The sequence below is a fragment of the Lampetra fluviatilis genome, chromosome 20 (genome assembly GCF_964198595.1).
Source record: "Lampetra fluviatilis chromosome 20, kcLamFluv1.1, whole genome shotgun sequence".
NCBI classification, from domain to species: Eukaryota; Metazoa; Chordata; class Hyperoartia; order Petromyzontiformes; family Petromyzontidae; genus Lampetra; species Lampetra fluviatilis.
In genome coordinates this window covers 10815002-10836236 of record NC_136294.1, presented here as the reverse complement: position 1 = coordinate 10836236, position 21235 = coordinate 10815002, and the positions used below count along the sequence as shown (strand labels likewise).

At 46.1% G+C, this 21235-nt stretch overlaps 1 long non-coding RNA gene across 1 annotated transcript; it reads right to left on the bottom strand.

The window, feature by feature from the left end:
* Positions 1 to 242: 242 nt before the first annotated feature.
* LOC144937766 (uncharacterized) lies at positions 243 to 7106 on the bottom strand. The gene is made up of 5 exons (XR_013637775.1): positions 7061 to 7106; positions 4751 to 4831; positions 2135 to 2179; positions 1372 to 1479; positions 243 to 280 (listed from the first exon to the last, which is right to left on the bottom strand). It is a non-coding gene; the product is annotated as an uncharacterized LOC144937766 (long non-coding RNA).
* Positions 7107 to 21235: the final 14129 nt, after the last annotated feature.

The following is a 21235-nucleotide window of genomic DNA, read 5'->3' as shown; positions in this document are numbered from 1 at the left end:
GACTGTAAATTGTTAACGTGCCACTTATGTTGTTGTTGTTGTTATGATCGCACTTGCTTACCCAGAAATGCCACGCCGAGTCTCACGACGCTCACGCGAGGGTCCTGATTAAGTTTACAGAGAGGGGGCACGATGGTGCTGCTATTGTGTCATCCATATTGAGCTGATACACGTGATCATGCAAATCTCGAGGTGAAATTCGTTAACGAAGAGATTGTTTACACGTCATGCGTACCATGTCACCCTTGTCCCCCTTTTCTCCAGCATCTCCTTTGTTACCCTGAAAACACAAAGATTATCTTAGTGCTGTGTTAGGCATGGAGGCGTTAGTTGTTTCTCGCAGTTCACCAAATAATACAAAGTTTGTCCCCAAACTCAAACAGCCATTGGTGGTGCTCATGGTCATTGATGGTGCTTTATTCAGTGGTGGAAATTCCACATTCACTTCAGCCGAGGACCTGTCTCCCCATTGCCTTCATACAATGCAGTACTCAATTTTTTGGACCCTGGATGAATGACGGGCTGAGTCAATCCCTGACCAGGCAGCATTTGAACTCATGATCTCCTGATTATGAGTCGGCCACTCCTGCTAATTATAAAGTGGAAGCATTACTTACTATGAGCGAAAACAGTGTTATGTCTATATTGACTTGTAGTTTATGACAATAATAATATGTCGGTAATAATAGTAATTTCAACTTGTAACGTGCTGCACGTTATTCGCTCACTGTCAAAGAGAGAACGACTCAGAGGCGCAGGGAACCAAAGAAGTGGGAAGGCAGCAGCCAGACGGTGGGCAGTCTCCGACCACTGCCTAAGCTCTGTGGTCCTCTGTATTTTAAGATGTTTTCTTCTTTATAGAAAGTTTCGACGTGGGAGGAAAATGGAGTACCCAGAGAAAACCCACGTGTGCCAGGGTCAACACTCTGTCCTATGCAGGTGGAACAGGCGGAGTCGACATTTGCTGTATTGCCTTCTGGCAAAACAGGGTATGGTACCTCAACGCCTAATGGAAAGGAGTTCCACAACATTTGTACGATCTAGCGACCCTCGCCTCCACCATGCCGGATTGTTGGTGTGCGCCACCACCTGGCGATACGAACACTCACAGACAACATTGGTGATGAATATCTGAACTGGTCCTCGGACTCCCCTACGTCAACTCAGCCTTAAATGAGTACCTGGTACGATGTGTAAACATTGCCACTTTGGCAGACAAAAGCGATCGGGCATAATGCTGGCGATCCGCCTGCAGCGTGCCGTGCCAACCTTAATAGGTGCTCGCAAACAGCACCTGCCTCAAAAGTCTGTTAAAGGCTATCCGAGGGATCTTTGACTTCGGGAGGTGCGTTCGCTCGAGTCCGTACTCACAGGGGGACCCAGGGGCCCGAGGAATCCGCGCTCCCCCATTGATCCGGGTAGCCCTGGTGTCCCCGGGATTCCGGGGGGACCCAGCTCTCCAGGGAGTCCACTCATTCCCTGCGAAGCAACGGCCAACACAATCAATCGTTCATGCAGTCAATCAAGCAACAAATCAGAGTCGTTTACCTAAACGGGTTAGAGCACATTGCTAAGTTATTCATTTTTGAGGGGGTACCAGGATATCTGCTTTAACATCATATACACTGCATACATTTTAATTTTCGCCATTAGCTAATTTATAATTGTGCTCATATTGTGCTATTGGTCTTTTCATGGGGTTGTTGAAACATGGTTCTAGAACTTCTGAGCAGCAGAGCTTCAATTTATGCCAGGAAAAAGGCACCAGAAGACGAAGCATGTGGCTCAATATTCAAAAGATGATGCAGCTGCATCAGACTAGGCTCAAAAGAAAGCTGTCTCTGGTGTGGACCAATCCGTTTCAAAGACAATGCATATATTATCAGAGTATGTTTTGTGTTTGCATTCTGACCACAAGTTTCAGTTTGGTGTTTTAACATCTTAACACCTGTTTTGTTGCCAGAAAAAAAGGGGAAAACCTATTCTCATGACACAGCTGGTTCAATATTCAGAAGATGAAGCCACTGGCTCAATGTTCAACACCGACTCAAAGATGTATTGGAACTTCGAAGTGGCAGAGCTTCACTTCATGTCAGGAAAGAGGGCGCACAAAGAGTTTAATAAAATGACAAACCTGGGGGCCGGGAGATCCTGGCAAACCCGGGGGGCCAGGAGGACCCTGCAAAAAAAAAACAATTAGAATAACAACACGATTCAGGGATCATCGCAGGTTTACTCACATGGTCTTACCTTTGTTGCCAAACCCATGGTTGTTATTTCAATACTCATCTCGGTAACCCACAAACCCCCAACCTGCATAAGGGCCCTACCCACCACAACCTGATTGTGTCTTCGATTATTTTTTATCATCATCGTCGTCGTCGGCTGTGGTCAATCCACTGCTGGATGAAGGCCTCCCCAAGTCGCAGCCACCTCTCACAATCCTGCGGTTATATAATCGACCTGGCACCTGAACAGCGAACTGACTTCATCGCTCGATCTCCCCAGTGGCCATCCACGCGGGTGCGTTCCAATCCTTGGCTGCCACTCCATTATTATTCTTGACCATCGGCAATCACCCCTTCTTACGGATATTATTGTATGCTGTGTTATGCTAGGCGCTACGTTATATTTTGAGCCTTTAGGATACTTTTACCTGCGTCCTGTCATGAAATTCCTAGCATCCTCCACAAGCTTTTATCTCGCAAGACCAGAAGCTTGTTCTCCAGTTGCCTCAATAACATCCACTTCTCTGATGTGTACAATGACACAGCTATTACACCCGACGTAAACACCCACTGTGTAACACTGGAGGCCATATCGTCACTTTAAAAAGTTGGTTTGTGCAGTCCACTGAATACAATCTACCCTTCTCACAAACCCTTGTACAATGCGAATTACTTACATACACAACATTCTCTACTCCCTTCACATTCTGGCTGCTCACTGAGGCCGGATACTGGCGTCTTTTTCCATTAAAATCATCATAAGCACCTTAAACATTCATGAATAAGCTATGCCCAAAAGACTCCGTTACCATCTCAACGTGTTCAGTCCTTGGTAATTACACAGGCTGCTGTCCTACCATCAATCCAAAATAACCACCTTAATAATGCATACGTTTTTTTCCCCGTCCATTGGATTCAGCGCAGGGAATTATGGTTTCATAATGGAAAATGTGGTTAATTGGCCTTGAAGCCACTTGCACACAATGGGAACTTGTACACCCAAACGATGAATACAAATAAAAATCAAATGCTCAAAACCCGATGCACAATGCACTGGTCATCAGGTCTCATTGCTGTGTGAAAAGCATATCTTATTTATCCGCCCCTGATGAAGATGTGAAGGTTTGCGCTGCTCAGACTAGGACTGAAATTCATCACACGTTTAGCTGCTAGCCTCATGTGGGTGGAGTGGAAGTGCAGTGGTTAGCGCACAGAGCTCTAAAGCCAGTTTCCTGAGTTCAAATGTTTAGTGATAGCGATGCCAATCCATATAATACTATTGATTTATTTTAATGTATCGAGCATTTATGAAATTGAATCTCACAATAATGCATAATTTACAAACACAGAGGTGCATATATTTATTGAGATGTTTCCAGCAAAATAATGAGTGATTGTACATGTGGGGGAAAATCGGAGCACCCAGAGAAAACCTAAGAATGTGAAGGGGGCAGCACTCTGTTATAGTTTAACGCGTAGGCTTTCGCGACCAATCTTATATATAATAGAGGTTTTTTTAGTTAGATCGCGTTAATCTAAATGTGTGGTTAAACCCACCACCACCCGACACAGCCAATTAGTAAGGTTTGCCCCGTAAACAAAAAAAATGCCCATTAGTTACTGTTCCATACAGATAGGACAGATGTTATGTGTTTACATTTTCTGTACTGCCTTCTCCCGTACACCCAGGGTAAGGCTCGACACTCATGGGAATGGAGTTTCGCAACATTTGTGCGATCCACCAACCGTCACTGCCTTCAGGCGTGCACAGCCAGCACTGCTCGGCAGTGGTGGCGTGGTGGGTGAAGCATATTCAAACAACCCCTACGACCCACGTGGTGTGGAAGAGCCTCCATCCAGCAGTGGATTGACAAAGAGGTGTGGATGTAAAATGTATCTCCATGCACCATCTGAGGCTGGCACTTTCATTCTAAAAGGACGTGAAAGCATTCATGATCACTCATAATAAAGGTTTTTGGGTTAGATCACGTTATTTATAAATGTGTCGTAACCTTCCACCACCCGACACGGCCAAACAGTAAAAAATGTGTCACGTTTACAAAGGACAAATAGTTCACTACTTTAGCCCACCGGTGTGTTAAAGATGACGTCACTCTGCTGCTGCTCTATTTAAGACCGGGATCAAGAGGAGAGCTTCACCATTCTGGCAAATTGCCCGATGATGATGGATGTAATTACCGGCGAAACGTCGTACTCAAATTTTAAATGATGTTGATTCACTCTTCAACACACTGGTGGGCTAAAGTAGTGAACTATTTGTCCTTTGTAAACGTGGCACATTTTTTACTGTTATTTGGCCGTGTCGGGTGGTGGAGGGCTACGATACATTTATAAATAACGCGATCTAACCCAAAAACCTTTATTATGAATATTGGTCGCGAAAGCCTGCACGTGTTAACCATTCATGATCACTTCTACAAGCTGTGTCCAAGGCCGCTTGAATCCGTTTGCATATGCAGTATCCTATTTCATGCAAGCATCTTTAAGATGAGGCAGCTCACCTGCATGGCATCTCGTAGAAGGCCGTAGTTGTAGTCCCGGATGTCGGTAGAACCAGGTTCCCCGTCCAGACCGGAGGGACCCTGAGAGGGCGCAGTCATGGCCAGTGATTCGTAAAAAGCCATGGGAATTCATCTTCTTGGTAATTTCCACCCACGGGTTCGTTTATAATGTAATTGATGATGGGTTAAACCGATTAAGCAAGTGGAATATAAAAGGTGAAAGATCCAAGGTCGAAATCAGGTTACTTGTGAATTGTTAGTTTATTGCATTGTTGCAATAAAGAGTCCCGGGAATTGATTTTGGGTTCAATTCTGGATATAAAGCCATCATTAAACGTATTTATAAGGGATAGAAAATTGGTGGTCTCAGTCCAGCCACCAACAACTGCACAAAAAACCCATTGTATACAATCTGGACCTTCATCATATTCTGTAAAATTACATTTTCTCAGCCTAATCACCAATAACTGCACTATACAACGACAGTATTGTATGCATGTGTATTTAATTTAATAAAACCAAATTGTGAGGACTAAAATCAACTCAATCCAATGGAGTTGTTACGCACTGAAATATGTGAATATATTGGTTCACCACTCTTTACAAAAGAAGAATATGAATTGGAATTATATTGGAAAAAAAGTTTTGCTGGCTTGCTAGCTGATACTCAGGCGGGCAATTGCACGATGGTGAAGTCACCCGCATCCCACAGCGTGGAGCTGGGCTCGTGCGTCGCACTGATGTTATGCACCCCAACAACAACCGCCATTCGCCACTAAGTGGCGGTGATGTTACCACGGCGCTTGTGCCAGGCTAGGTGCACTTTAAGGCCACGTGAAGTGTCGAACGCCCACTGCCAGGAAGTCAAGGGACAGACCCAGATGCCATGGGTTGGATGACTAAGATGACTGGCCGATGCACCACCTGTGCCCCCTACTGTGCCAACTTGTTGTACTTTATCCACCCGCCCCCAACACACCCACCCTCCACCCTGGCCATGTATCCCGTACAAATGCACAGGCAGTACCAGTTACAAAATATATAAACTTTAAAGTTAGTTTTAAGTTGCTGTCAAGAGTTCACAGTAGCACCCTAGTGTCTTGTCTGCCCTGTGACTGCTGGACCTTACGAGGTTACTGCAGTAGCAGGACCAGAGCACACTGCTTCGTCCTTTATCTCATTCGCGAAACGTCGACCCCAGGGGTCAGCAAGCTGCGACTCCGGAGCTGCATGGCGGCTCTGTAAGGACTGCTTCGTGACGTCATTCATTAATGGCCTCCGTCTCGTATTCACTATGGCTGCAGAGTTTGGTAGTACATGTTGTTTACGTAGTTTATTGTGAAAATTCGGTCACAGTTCCTATGATCACTGTTTCATTGCTTTTATTGCTTTATTTTGGTGATTTTCGAAAAGTTTTTTGGTTTAACCATGTTTGTTTTTTTGCTGTACAGAGTTAGACTGATGGCCTTAATCTAAGTTGTCTTGTGGTTGTTGTTGTTGTTTGACTTGCATCCCACTGGGATTTTTGCACACAGTGTTGGTGTACGGTGCGTTTTCTGCAATATTTTGCTGTCTTTTCTTGGATTTTCTGTTTGCACATAGTCACTTTAAGATGTTTTCTTGTTCATGTTTTTGTTTTTTGTTTGTTGCGGTTGCACCCGATTCACAGGGCTATATTCTTAGGTTTTTTCGGTAAAGTCACGCAGCTAATTCGGCTGTGACGGTCCCACCTGATGACGGAGACTTGTGTTGCCTCCGAAACGTCGTCAATTTTGTTTTATTTTATTTTATTTTCATTAATTTTGATGTTTTACCTACGTGACTTTACCGAAAAAACCTAATAATATGATTCCTTGCAGTCACGAAAGCTTCAAATCTAGAATTAATGCCCTCACAGGGCTATACCTAATAAATGAATTTGAACCACGTGCATTGCGGCTCTTGAAATATAGATTAACATTTTTTTACCGAATTCGACAAAAAATATGCTCTTCTTGTTATTTTGGTTTGCCGACCCCTGGTTTAACCCATGCGGAGACTGCCTACAACACACAACCCAGTTGCACATCTACAAAGCTATTGGCTCTGTGGCTTACGTCTTCATCAGAGGCCTCGCTGACCTAAATTTTGTGCAACATCACAGAAAAAAACAATTGAATACATTTTTGCACTCTCTAAGCAACAAGAAATGAGGCTAAAATGAAGTTGGATTTTTTTAAATTGGTGTGTATTCTTTTTTTTCCAAAAAAAGGTCCGACAAAGTGATATCTGTTGAAGTGCTCGCTTGGTACGATCGAATTGAACAATTACCCTGGGTCCTGCGGGCCCTGCTGCACCAAGCTCGCCTTTTTCTCCCTGCAGGGTCACAGACAGAACGTATACAACCAGGTTACATTCAATTTGCATTTGTACGTATGTTGTTACGTATGTTGAATATTCTTTCACACCGTACGTAGCCATCCGTGCTAATCACATGTGCAGGGAGAGACAACAAACTCAACACAAAAGCAGTTCTCAAGAAATGAGTTATCAAGCTAGATGATTTTAAAGAGCATAGCTCCAGTGGCTTCCTAATATCGGAAGGAAGAGTGTTCCAGACAGCCAAAGAAGCGCATCTAAAAGCGCACGATGGCCAGCCATATGCAGCTACGAGGATGATCGGAGTTTGCGTGATGGTGTATGTTCTGTGACGAGATTAGCAAGGTGTTGTGGTTCATTTGCGGGAAGCACTTTGTGTGTAATGAGTGTAACCTAATGAACGAACTTGGGTCACTGCACCCCAAACACATCGTCTCACACTCGCAACAACAACAGTAACAACCGCTGTTCGCCACCCAGTGGTGGTGACATCACCACGGCGCTTGTGCCAGGCTAGTTGCACTTTAAGGCCACGCGAAGTGTTGATGGCCAGCAGGAGGCCACGGGAGAGACCCAGGTGCCATGGGTTGACTGACTGAGGTGACTGGCAGATGCACCACCTGTGCACTCTACTGTGTCTTCTTGCTCCGTTTCAGCCACCTGGCGCTCCACTCATTGTTGTGACAGTCTGTTGGGGCGATTGCTGTTAGCGAGCACCTATGAAGGCCAGCACCAGGCCCGACCGCCTTTGTCTCCCCAGTGGCGATCCTTACACACCACACCAGGCACTTATTTGAGGCTGAGTTGACCTAGGGGAGGCCCAGGACCAGTTCGGATATTAGTCACTAGTGTTGGCCATGAGTGCGAAGCGAATTCTGGTCGCTGGGTTCGTAGCGCTACTGCTCCCCCTACACACACACACACACACGCACCTTCAATCCCAAAGGCCCAGGATGTCCAGGAAGGCCGAGGGGACCAGGAAGTCCGGGGGGACCTGGAGGCCCAGGAGGACCAAGTGACCCTGCGTGGTCAGATTCCCTCGTGATATTTTCACCAGATGAACAGAGCGCTCCCTTTTCTCCCTTGAGAGGCAACACAAAAAAGGTATGGAAAACTCACACGAGTTCCACCCAATGGGTGTTGAGGCATGATGGAAGAGAAAGGGACTGATAAGGGCCTGAAAAAAGGATGCGACAAAAAAAACCGACTCTATTTTTGTAGATACCCACCTTACGTTGTGCTTTTATACGAGTTTGAAGCTTTGGGAGTGAGAAAAAAAGTATTTAACGTAACTTTTTGGGGGTTAACGAATGGGTTAACATCCAAAGCTCAGCGCACATGGATGTAATCTATTTGCTTTGCTGACATTTGCTGGCCATCTTGCCACCCAGTAGGTTTGAAAGTTTCACACATGTGTGTGATCTACCAACCCGCACTTCTAAAGTGCTGGTTTAGGGCATAACATCACCGCACAGACAAAATCATTGTTTCAATGGTATGCATCTCCTCAGAATCAGCCTGGGGGATACAGCACACTTAAGAATCTAGTGTTTTCTCAGGTGGGAGCCCAGGATTCGAACCCAGGCTCCCACTCTGACATGGGCAATGTGAGCCCCCCTGAGTCACCTGGTCAGATCAAATTTTCCCTCTTTGCAAAACGCCAACCCCTTTATCAAGCAGCTCCCACCCTGCCGCCTGAGTTCCTACTTCTCATCCCAACTGTTGATCCTGGCAGACACCGCCAAATACTGGCTTTGCACATTAGGTTAAGTGGAGCAAGCCTCTGTTAATATTCCCCAAATGGGCCTCGGCGAATTTTCGCTGCAGTTACAAAAACTGCGGCGCCGATCTCCCGGTTTCGGGGAAGGAAGCAATTCATGACAGTGCGGATGAAGAAATGTACAGGGGATTTTCAATTATGCCTTTCGGAAGAAAATACACTAACGTACATTTTTGTGCGAGCGGTTATTTATTTAAAATTTACAGAGAGGGGATTAAAGAGACGTTTCGGCCAATCGCCAGCGCAATGCGCGTGCAGCTGAATTTAGTGAGGACTTTGGGGACTTTGCTCGCTACTCGATGGGCCCTAGAGCTGTTGTTGCCGTGTCTCATTGTGCACCGAAGAAGCTGCTGCCTGCCTGCACAGGGAATGGTGGTGGGGGGCGGGGCCCCCCGCCCCCTACCCCGTGTTTTTGGCACCTGCAGCTTCCTTAAAACAAATCTTCTTTCGTCTCCCAAGTCCAGGTGCAGTGACTTCATCGGGGAACAATGCCCTATGCATGTTGTTTTGACGCTAAGGGTTAGGGTTAGGGGCGGGCACTGTTGCTACGTCTAGGTTATAGGGTTATGATAATTATTTTGGTTACATTAAGGCTAGGGTTACAAATACCAGTCTAACCGAGGCTTAATTTCTCACTAGATCATTTTTTTTTTCTGGAACGCTGCTTAGACTGGCTGGGAGTAGGGAGTTTCGGCGTAAGGCACTACCACTAGAGTATTTTTGTATGCTTATCCATAACAGTCCTATATTTTTGAACCCTATATTCATATGATCATTATGAAGACGCAATACGTATCATGAGGGCAGAATGAGGTGGGATGGAATGTACCCTTACCAGACTAATTGAGTTAGTGTTAATATGCGGATTGTATCAGAGCATGTAAACGCAAGAGTTACCTGTTGGGTATGGGTAAAGTGTGCTACAGTAAAAACAAACAGTGCCAGTGTCTCCATGCTCAGGTGAACGCTGGCTTGTTGATATTCACTGCAGGCGCTCTCGAAGCGGCGGTGATAATTCCAAATTACCGTGACAGGAACCAATCTGTCATATGATGGCCCTTGTCAAGCAACAAGTAAAGCTTGGATTTAAAGGCATCTTTCGATAATTGCAACGAAGTATTGCTGACTTATATGACAATAATATTTTTTCATGAGGGTCGCGAGCTCCAGACACATCGATTCACACAGACAAGTGTGGAGGGGTCACTCATCTACAACTTCACAGCCCTGGCCGAGCGGCAGAATACCCGTGGCAGGGGACAACCTTACTGTTTCACCATCATCAGCCATGAGCTATCCACTGCTGGATGAAGGTCAAGCTGTCGCCCACGCCGTCGCCTCGTCTCTCGTGTGTTTTTGCAACGTAATAATCCATACGCAGCTCCTGTACACCAGCTGATCTTAAAGCTTCATCAACAGCAGCGGTGGTTCGCCCTCTCAGGAACGATCCCTCCTTTGGCTGCCATTCCGTCGTAAGTCTCGATGGTCGGAAATTACCCCTTCCAGCAACATATTCTTCCCAAGCTCACGCTACTTCTGCAGTCAATATAATGGCAATGATTTTTGTGCTCCGTTCCTATTTCTATCTCTCGCTGTAATTTGAAGCATGCGCCTCTAAATGCATCTCTGTACGTATGTATAGCTTATTTCGACCGTACGTAGCCAACCGTGCTAATCGGAGGTGCGGGGAATGACAACAAACGAAACACAATCTGGAAAATTTAGTTTTCAATGTTTATGCACCTTTCAGTTTTTGTTCAATATTCTTTTTTTTTATGAGTTTCCATGCTGTCAATCTACGTGTAATAGCAGGTAATATACAATGATTACAACTCTAATCGTTTGGCACACGAGTTTATTACTTTTCATAATCAATATGTTCCAAAAGCATCACAAACTCTCTTATATCTGCCTCATTATTCCATCATATTGATTCTGGTCCATGTTCAATAACGGCCGTGGGTAAACACGCTACAGTTGTGTCTCTACACCAGATATTGTCGTTTATTTCGCGAAATTGCTCTTCCAGACTTTTGCTTTGACTCAAATGTATCCTGAGACCAACTTCGTAGCCTCCTTTATTACGTTTTTTCAATTATTTTCTGCATTTCATTTTATTTGGTTCTTAAAATGACTAAGTCAGCATCATGTCTGAGATGCTACAATTTCGCTACACTGTAAAGTTCCTCGACCAAATGGACCATGCCAGTCCTAGAACATGCCAGTAAGTTGACTATTATAGTCATATGGCGATGTCAGTACGATAATGTGGCCACGCCAGCACCACAGATCATAACAATGGTTGCATAGAAATATATATTTCTAGATTTGAAGCTTTCGTGACTGCAAGGATTCATACTCTTAGGTTTTTTTGGTAAAGTCACGTAGGTAAAAAATAATATTAAAAGTTAATAAAAGTAATCTTGATGCAGTAATTTTAGCTGTGACGGTCCCACCTGATGACGGAGACTTGTGTTGCCTCCGAAACGTCGTTAATTTTATTATTTTATTTTATTTCCATTATTACTTTTATTAACTTTTAATTTTACTTTTTACCTACGTGACTTTATCGAAAAAAACCTAAGAGTAGAAATATATATGTTTTTAAATCCAAGCTCCCACAAGCAATGAAGCAATGCTCATCTGCTTCAGTAGACCTGAGCCAGCAGTTGAAATTCCACATTGCCATGGCAAGGACCAGCCTCTCCATAGACAATCATTTGTTCCTTCTCATACAGCGGTGCTCGCATTATTGATTTTGGAAGGATGACGGCTTGGAGACAAAGCCCGCCCCCCGGTATTTGATCTCACAACGTTTCCAATTGTGAGTTGAACCCTGCAACAGCAGGACCACCCGGCTGAATGACCCCACGTGTGCACAGCCCCAGAAGGGCACCGCCGAGTTGGACCGTGGCGTCGTTTCTCTTCTGCTCATGTGGACTCGAGGCATCCCGATGTGGATATGCTCTTCCTTGCCAAATGCTACGCGACAAAGGCATGCTAAATCACCGCACGTGTACGCGAATTTTTATTTTTTTACGAAAGACGCATTCATTGTCCCATTATATCCAGGAAGTTTTATGTATTCAAGCTACTGGGTAGGCTTGAGTTGAGTGTAATTGGACCAGGCAAAATGGAAGTTATTTCAGGGACGTCATCAATTAAGCCATCGCGCCTGCATTGCTCACTGGTGGTCCTGTCTGCCCCACTTGACCACAAATGGGGTAAGTGGCCCAAACGTTCGGCTGAAGCCGACCTGCGACCGGGATTTGAACTCTCAAGCTTCTCATTGTCTTTGAACAGTTTGAACAGTTTATTTAGAATTGCCCTGTGAGCTAAGAAGCTCTTGAATCGGGTTGATCATTGTAACCCACAGCACCGGACAGCCAGGACAACAGTCGTCATCCTATGGTAAGATTGGGCCCTGCCATGAGAATGTGGAATTTACAGCACTGTTCAGGAGTACAGTGGGATTTCGCATCACTCAATTGCTAAATTGAGTATGGGAGACACCGTGACTTAGAATGTTGCTGTCACAGTCCGGCTGGGTGCCATGACAGTACACAGTTTCATTCACAATTAAATATACCTCGAATTCAAATCCTGTTTTGGAGTCGACTCATCATCCCTCTGGGGTCAAATAAATCGGTGCACAATAAATTGAGTACAATTTCGTATTCAATTATTTGCTAACCTAAGAAAATTTTAAACCTCGATTTTTTTTTTCTGTCCAACGATATAGAGGGAAAGGAGGGGGACGAGAGGTGGAGATGGGTGGGCAGAGGAGGAAAGGGACAAGACACATTCCATGCTGGGTCGTCCCAGGAAGCATCTGGCATGGCTCGGATCTGATTTCTAACGGCCGTGGAAAGGTAGCAACACATTTCTGTCTGGCCAAGGTCACGTCATCAATCACCGTTGCTCACAAATGCTACTGTTTTGTGTAGCAGTAGGTATAAGCAATCACTTTGGATTGTTGAAACTTGGATCGTTGAAACCCGTTAATTTAGCAACCCTCCATAGAATCACAGGCTGCTGGGGAGAAGTGCATTGTGGGGCTGACAGCTCTCTCTGCCAATCAGCGCGATGATTTATAAGGGTCGGCCACCAGGGGCTTTGTGGAAATGCCTCCGTGGGGCCGGCTAAGTACGGGGCGAGCGCACGGGCCCCAAAAGTGCAATTCTGACAGCTCTCAGCGACGCGTCGGCACCTTTCGGGTGTGGGAAAGCCGGCCAGATCGGGCCGAGCCCCCGCCTGGGAGGGCGCAGAAGACGATGTGTCGAGACGTTTCCTTCCAGGAGGATGAATTTTAAGAAAATTCTCAATGCTCCCAGCGCCCTGGGTTACGGCACTGAAGCTGTCAAGACGTCACGGCGGGATCATCAATCAAACATTTACAGAGCGCCGGCTCAAAGACTCTGACCACAACTGCCGCCTCTGGCAAACACTGCGGTGGCAACTCATTGAGGGGCTTAGAGAGCTGACGTTGTGCCCGTGCCATAGTTCGGAGCTCCTAGGTTTGAATCCAGACTTCAGCCACCGGTGACTCAATATTAATACTAGAGTGTGTTGACGTTTTGTTTATTATCTCAACGTTGTGACCAGTAACACTATGTAACACAATTGTTGTTCCTGGGTCGTAAGTGATATTTCGTAATTTTTAATGCATTAAAAGTATATAAAATGGCTAGTATTCCCAACAAGCTTTGCTTTTGTGACCAAGACAGTGATATTTTGAAATTTACCTATTTCAATGAAAAAACGGGCGAATGTGTGTCCTTTCATTCACATAAAGTCAGAAAAACAACATATGAATGAAAATGAACATGTATTTATACTAAAGTACTACAACAATGACTACAGAAGATTTAGAAGTGAGTAGTTTTCGAGATTTACGATTATACTGTAAATCACTATCATGAATCAGCCCCCAAATGTAGTCTCCCATCATGTTCTCGTTATACTGTCCTTGGTAGCGGCGTTCAAAGTCCGTATATCCTGGTGGAAGCGCTCGCCTTGCTCCTCCGAATACGCTCCCATGTTCTCCTTCAATTGATCAAGATGAGCATCAAGGATATGAACTTTGAGGGACATCCTACAGCCCATTGTGCCGTAGTTCTTCACCAGAGTCTCAACCAGCTCCACGTAGTTTTCGTCCTTGTGATTGCCCAGGAAGCCACGAACCACTGTGACAAAGCTGTTCCAAGCCGCTTTCTCCTTACTAGTGAGCTTCTTGGAGAAACTTGGTAAAACCGCCTTGGAGACCCTTCAGGAATGCCACCATTTTGAAGTCTCCGATGACCTCCCAGCCATACTCATCATACTTTAAGGCGTCCAGCAAGGTCTTGATGCTGTTGTAATCCTCTTTGAGGTGCACCGAGTGAGCCAGGGGAAGAGACGGGTACTTGTTACCATTATGGAGCAGCACGGCTTTGAGGCTCCTTGATGAGCTGTCAATGAAGAGGCGCCACGCATTCTGGTTACAGGCGATTCCGATTGCCTCGAACAGACTGGTCACATTGTGGCAGAAGAGCCCATCTTGACGGGTGAAGAAGCTGCAAAAAGGTTGGTGACGCTTCCTCTTATCTGCGACTTGCACACTTTCATCCAACAAGTTCCACTGCTTGAGCCTAGACGTCAAAAGCTCGGCATTGGACTTGGTGAGACCAATATCTCTGATCAAATCGTTGAGGTCTTTTTTTTTGGTGGGGGTAGTATAGGTTTCTCTCCTCAGCTCCACCTCTGAAGTTGTCATCTGGATCTTTTCTTAAGACGGCTGCTCTCTCTCCGGAGGAGTGGGTACAGGGAGCTCATGGCAGTGTGGCACTGGGGCAATGGATGAAGGAAGGTCCGGATACTTGATAGCAGGTGCATTTTTGCCAGTCCGAAGTTTGGAAGGGTCCACCATGCAGAAGTAGCAGTTGCTTGAGTGGTCAGTGGGTTCCCGCCAAATTCTTGGGATAGCGAGTTTCATGGCTCTCTTTTCCACTCTGTACCATCCTACAAAAAAACATTTATTTCACCCATGACTAATGCGCAGATTTGTATCCACTGGGGCAGCTGGAAATAAACTGAACTGGTGGGTTTAAGGCCCCTGTATTTATACTACTATTTATATTACTGGAAAGTTCTAGAATGTTCTAGAAGTTACTCCAAGTTTACTCAGTACTGAATTTATCTGGAATGTTTTGGAAAATAGGTAAATTAAAAAATATCACTGTCCTGGTCACAAAAGCAACGTTTGTGGGGAATAATAGCCATTTTCTGTACTTTTGAGGCATAAGCAATTAGGAAATAACACTTACTACCCAGGAACAATTTTTTTGTTACACTGTAATTTGTCTTAGCTCAGCTAAGTTACGTTTTATTTTTTATAAACTTAGCCATAAGGGCTAAAATGTGAACTATATTTGATGATTGAAATTACTTTCATGCAGAGCGTTTAATGACCGCCAACTAGTATTGGTTAAGAACCATTTCTGTTATATCATGTTATGGGGTTGGTTATTTTGCAACTGGGTTGCAATAGGAATTACAAGGATCAACTCGACCATCGTCAGTCTCTCTGCAGTTCAGAAAATGCCACAATTTTAGGGAAAATCTGCAGTGAACATCTTTTGGATATACTGGCTCCTGCCACAGGAATGTGGAATTTCCATGTTTTGCCGCAGGGTTGCAAATGAAGAAGAGCACAATTGCATTGTGCGTTTGAGCCTGGAGACATTAATAAGCCCAATTCAGGCGCTAGTGAATTATCGTTTTCATCACCGATGCTGACATCGGCGGTAAAGGGACAACTCTCTCGACAAAGGCAAAGATCTCCCGAATAGCCTGAACATACTTGTTGGGGCAAGTGCTGTTAGCGAGCACCTATGAAGGCCGGCACGGAACACGAGGGGGTGGGTGACCAACACCACGCTGACCACCCACTACCTAGGGGAGGCCCAGGACTGGTTCAGATAATCGTCACTGGTGTTGACCGTGAGCGGGAATCGAACTTTAGACACCGAGTTCATAGCGCAGTGTAGCGCTAAACGCTACACTACTGCTCCCCACAACTCGCCAGAGTGATCAGTTTCAGCCACATCATCAATGTAAATATGGGCATTTGACTTGACTTTAAATAAGGTTCGACAAGTACGTCTCGTACGTTCACCGGGGTGGAGCGGTGGCCCCATGGTTCACGCAAGGTGCCATGAACCCAGCTGCCCAAGTGCGATTCCTGGCCACAGCTAACATCAGTAGCCGAGTGATATTTGAACCAGGCTTGTCAGTCATGAGTCAGCACTCACCAGAGTGGTGAAGTATGCTTGAGAAAAATTATCATTAGTTACATAGCAAGGGGAAGACATATATCCTCCAGTGGATTCAAAAGGGCTGAATATTTTTTAAAATTGCTAAATACGCGTAAAATATTTGAAAGAGTATACTGGTTAATCCGAAGCCATGCTTAGGAACAGAAACATTCATTGTGAAGGGAAACAATGCGTGGTGTACGCAGCACCACCATCTGCAGTACAGTGATACATCGACACGCAAACCATTTAAAACATGTTTGAATATTATTTCCCACCGATTGAAAAGGTGAAGCATTTGCAGTCAATAATCAATAAAAGCACTGCGACGGAATCTCAGAGCACTTTAAATCGCAGACAACGCAACACACCGAGGGAGAATCAAGCAAACCTCTCTTGCCAGGGGATTCACAAGACCAAAGAAGACAAAGAATTCCGGACAACACTGGGCAAAGAACCGATAGAACGAGACGAGCCCACGCGCATACACAAACAACGCCCCGGGAAACTACAAAGTCCAATGATGAGACAAATCTCCGGGAGACTCAATATTCGCTATGCGCTGACAGGTAGCGTACATAGAGCATGGGCAGCAGCCCCCATGCCACGGCCAACTTGACGGATGATGTGAGAGTGGGAAATCAAGCATCCTGAGCCCGTGTGGTGGCGCGTGGTGGCGTGAGCGAGTGGTGCCTCCAGGACAAGCTGCTTGCCTCCCTCCCTGCCTCCCTCCCTGCCTCCCTCCCTCCCTGCCTCCCTCCCTGCCTCCCTCCCTGCCTCCCTCCCTCCCTGCCTCCCTGCCTGTGCTGGCTGAAAGAGGTGCAAGCTGCCAGCGCCACGAGGGGCAGCACGTGGGCCCATTTACATCGGTATCGGTGGCAAAACAAACGAAAGTCTTCAAATAAATTAGATAATTTAATTGCAGAAGTTCAACAATCATACATACACACGTCCAAATACGGCGATTGAAGAGATCATGCTGAAGCATGAGAAGGCTCTTGACGTAAATCAGTGTGCACCTAACGAGTCGTCTATTTACTGAAGCAAGTCTCGAACAAACCTCCGTATCTGTTTAGATTGTCCTGCGCGGGATGTTTGATTGGGTGCATGCATACTGGAGGAGAGTGAAGTGCCCGGACATGTCACAAGTCAGACTTTCTGTACTTGCTGTACTGCCTTCTAAGGTCCACCACAATGTCACCTTCCCGCCTTAACAGACTGTTGGGGCAAGTGCTGTTCGCGCCGATCAAGGCTGCCATGGTACACGAGGGGGTGGGTGGCCAGCACCAAGCCCGACCGCCTTTGTCTCCCCAGTGGCGATGTTTTTACACACCGAGCCAGGTACTCATTCGAGGCTGAGTCGACCTAGGGGAAGCCCAGGACTGGTTTAGATAATCGTTACTAGTATTTGGCCGTGAGCGGGAATCGAACTCGGGTCGCCGGGTTTATAGTGCGGCGTGCTAACCGCTACACAATCAAGGCCACCAAAATGTGGCCAATCCTTGCTACTTGTGTGCCTCCTCGTTACGGTCGAGTTCAAATGAAACACTTTAGCTCAAGTTTTGGAGAACCTGTGAGAAAATAAACTAAAATGTAAAAAAACTCGCAAATTCTGAGAAACTAAAAAAACACAGAGGAGTTGTGAATGAGCCTAGATTTGCAGCAGCGTGGCATTTGTACAGGTGCTGAATGTGCTCCAGAATCACCCATCTGTTCACAGTTCACAGGAATCAACACTCACTCACGCCTGTCAGCACGATGATGCCACTCACCTGTGTGTCGAGACACACTCAAGTCAAAGCGTCTCTCTGCGCAAACGAACAGAGTGGCAGCACTCATCCTTCTCTCTCTCTGCGGCCTTGAGCCAGTGGCAGTAATTCCACGTTTGCATGGCGGGGGTCAGTATTTCTGTATGATGATCATTGTTGACTTTCCACAAAGTAGTACCTACTTTATTGACCCCCCCCCCCCCCCCAGGGGATAATCACCCCCAACCCAGGATTTGAACTTGAATCCCTCTAATTATGAGTCAACAGCTGTAACTGCAAGGTCACCCAGCCGGAACATTTACTGATAGCTATAGAAACTGCCTTTGCAATCAATTGGAGGGAATAACTTGGTGGTTGATGATTACATGCCATGTAGGTAATATACAGTGCCAAGAAAAAGTCTATGAACCCCAATGTTATTTATGGAAATTACATAGTTTTACCATGATAGCCGTCTTGAATCAAAACTGGTCTTTACTTAAATATCTAATAGGATTTATATTAACCAATTCCATGTCTTTTGAAACGAAAATTACGTATGAATTAAAAAAACAATGAGTAATTAAGGTTCAGGGTATGTGCAAAAGTAAGTTAACCCCTGGTTTAATGAGCTCAATTAAGGTAATAATTCGAATCAGGTGTTTCATTAAATAAGTAGACCTTCAGGGGTGAGTTTGGGAGGCCCCACCCTATATAAATATCAGAAATGTTGTGAGTTTGGTCTTCACCATACAGAACAAGTCATGCCACGATCAAAATAAATATCTGAGGACCTCAGAAAAAGAGTTATTGATGCTCATCAGTCCAGAAAGGGCGCCACCAATCCACTCTCAGACAGATAGTTTATAAATGGAGATAGTTCAAGACCACAGTCACTCTCCCCAGGAGCGGTCGTCCTACCAAAACCTCTCCGAGAACACACCGGAAAATCATCAAGGAAGTCACGAAGAACCTCAGAGAAACATCCATGGACCTGCAGGCCACTCTCGCCTTGGCTAATGTGAGTGTTCATGACTCAAATATCAGAAAAATAATGAACAAGAATGGTGTTCATGGAAGGATAGCAAGGAGAAAACCACTGCTCTCCAAAAAGATCATTGCTGCCCGTCTGAAATCCGCCAAAGAGCACACAGATGAGCCACAAGACTTCTGGGACAAATTTCTCTGGACAGACGAGAAAAAGGTAGCACTTTTTAGCCTCAATGAGAAACGTTATGTTTGGCTAAAACCCAACACTTCTTTTGAACAGAAGAACGTCATCCCAACCGTGAAGCGTGGTGGTGGGAATGTGATGGTTTGGGGCTGTTTTGCTGCCTCGGGACCTGAACGGCTTGCCATCATTGACACAACCACGATTTATGCATTGTATCAGAAGATTCTAAAGGAGAATGTCAGGTCACCTTTCCGTGAGCTGAACCTAACCCGAAAGTGTGTTTTGTAGCAAGACAATGATCCTAAACATACAAGCAGATCTACAAAAGAATTACTGCAGAAGAAGAAATTCCACATTTTACAATGGCCTAGTCAAAGTCTGGACCTAAACCCCATCGAAATGTTGTGGCAGGGCCTGAAGCGAGTTGTCCATGCAAGGCAACCCTCAAATGTCACCAAGTTGAAGGAGTTCTGTAAGGAGGAATGGGCCAACATTCCTCAAATCCGATGTGAGAGACTGACCAACGGTTACAGGAAATGCTTAGTTGCAGTCATTGCTGCTCAAGGGGTTGTCACTAATTACTGAATCTAAAAGTTCCCATACTTTTTCACACATGGTTATTAAATTTAGAATAATTTAAGGATGAATAAATGTTGAAAGAGTATCATGTTTTGTGTAATTTGTTTAATCAGGTTATCTTTATCAGGTATTAGGACTTATTAACATATAATAACATTTTTAGTTTGAAATAGGTAAAATATATAAACATCCTAATGGGTTCACAAGCGTTTTCTCGGCACTGTATGTTATAATGTGAGCACATTAATAATAATAACAAAAATATGTATTATTTATACATTATTTCAGACCACAATGTTTGATGTATGGGTCAACACAAGCCAAAAATTAGATATTTAATATGCTTAGGATTGAGTAAAATAGTAAGAAAGACTCAAACAAAACCAAGGCAATGCATTTTTTTTAAACTTTAAAAGCAGCAGGAGGCACATTCCAAACCTGCCGACACAGCTGCCTTGTTCTTAGCTCGTGAACTGGTCAGTGAAGCTACCCTTACTAAGAAATCGGAAACTTCTTCATACATATGTTTTAAGGTTTCCAGGCTACCTTAAATGACAAAATTCAATTCAGAAATCGCGCCATATTTTCCACCAACTCGAGTATTCCACGACAAAACTTTGGCCGCTGATTAGCTCCCCCAATTTCTTCATAAAACGACCACAATTTTTTTCGCCTAATGAAGTTATTTCTTCCGCGGATTTACGTTGGCCTGCGTTTCAGTTTTGATTGGCGTCGTGGTGGCTCCGTTCAGCCGAGGCATCTGCGAGCGCTGCCAATGTCCCCCCCATGCAACGCATGCCAGGTGCGGCCACCAGAGAACGGGCCCAAACGAGACGCGCGCTGCATTCACAACACCCGCCCCCACCACCACCACTACCGCACACCACCCCCCAGCCCCCACCACCACCACTACCGCACACCACCCCCCAGCCCCCACCACCACCACTACCGCACACCACCCCCCAGCCCCCCACCACCACCACTACCGCACACCACCCCCCAGCCCCCACCACCACCACTACCGCACACCACCCCCCAGCCCCCACCACCACCACTACCGCACACCACCCCCCAGCCCCCACCACCACCACTACCGCACACCACCCCCCAGCCCCCACCACCACCACTACCGCACACCACCCCCCAGCCCCCACCACCACCACTACCGCACACCACCCCCCAGCCCCCACCACCACCACTACCGCACACCACCCCCCAGCCCCCCACCACCACCACTACCGCACACCACCCCCCAGCCCCCCACCACCACCATTACCGCACACCACCCCCCAGCCCCCCACCACCACCACTACCGCACACCACCCCCCAGCCCCCACCACCACCACTACCGCACACCACCCCCCAGCCCCCACCACCACCACTACCGCACACCACCCCCCAGCCCCCCACCACCACCACTACCGCACACCACCCCCCAGCCCCCCACCACCACCACTACCGCACACCACCCCCCAGCCCCCCACCACCACCACTACCGCACACCACCCCCCAGCCCCCCACCACCACCATTACCGCACACCACCCCCCAGC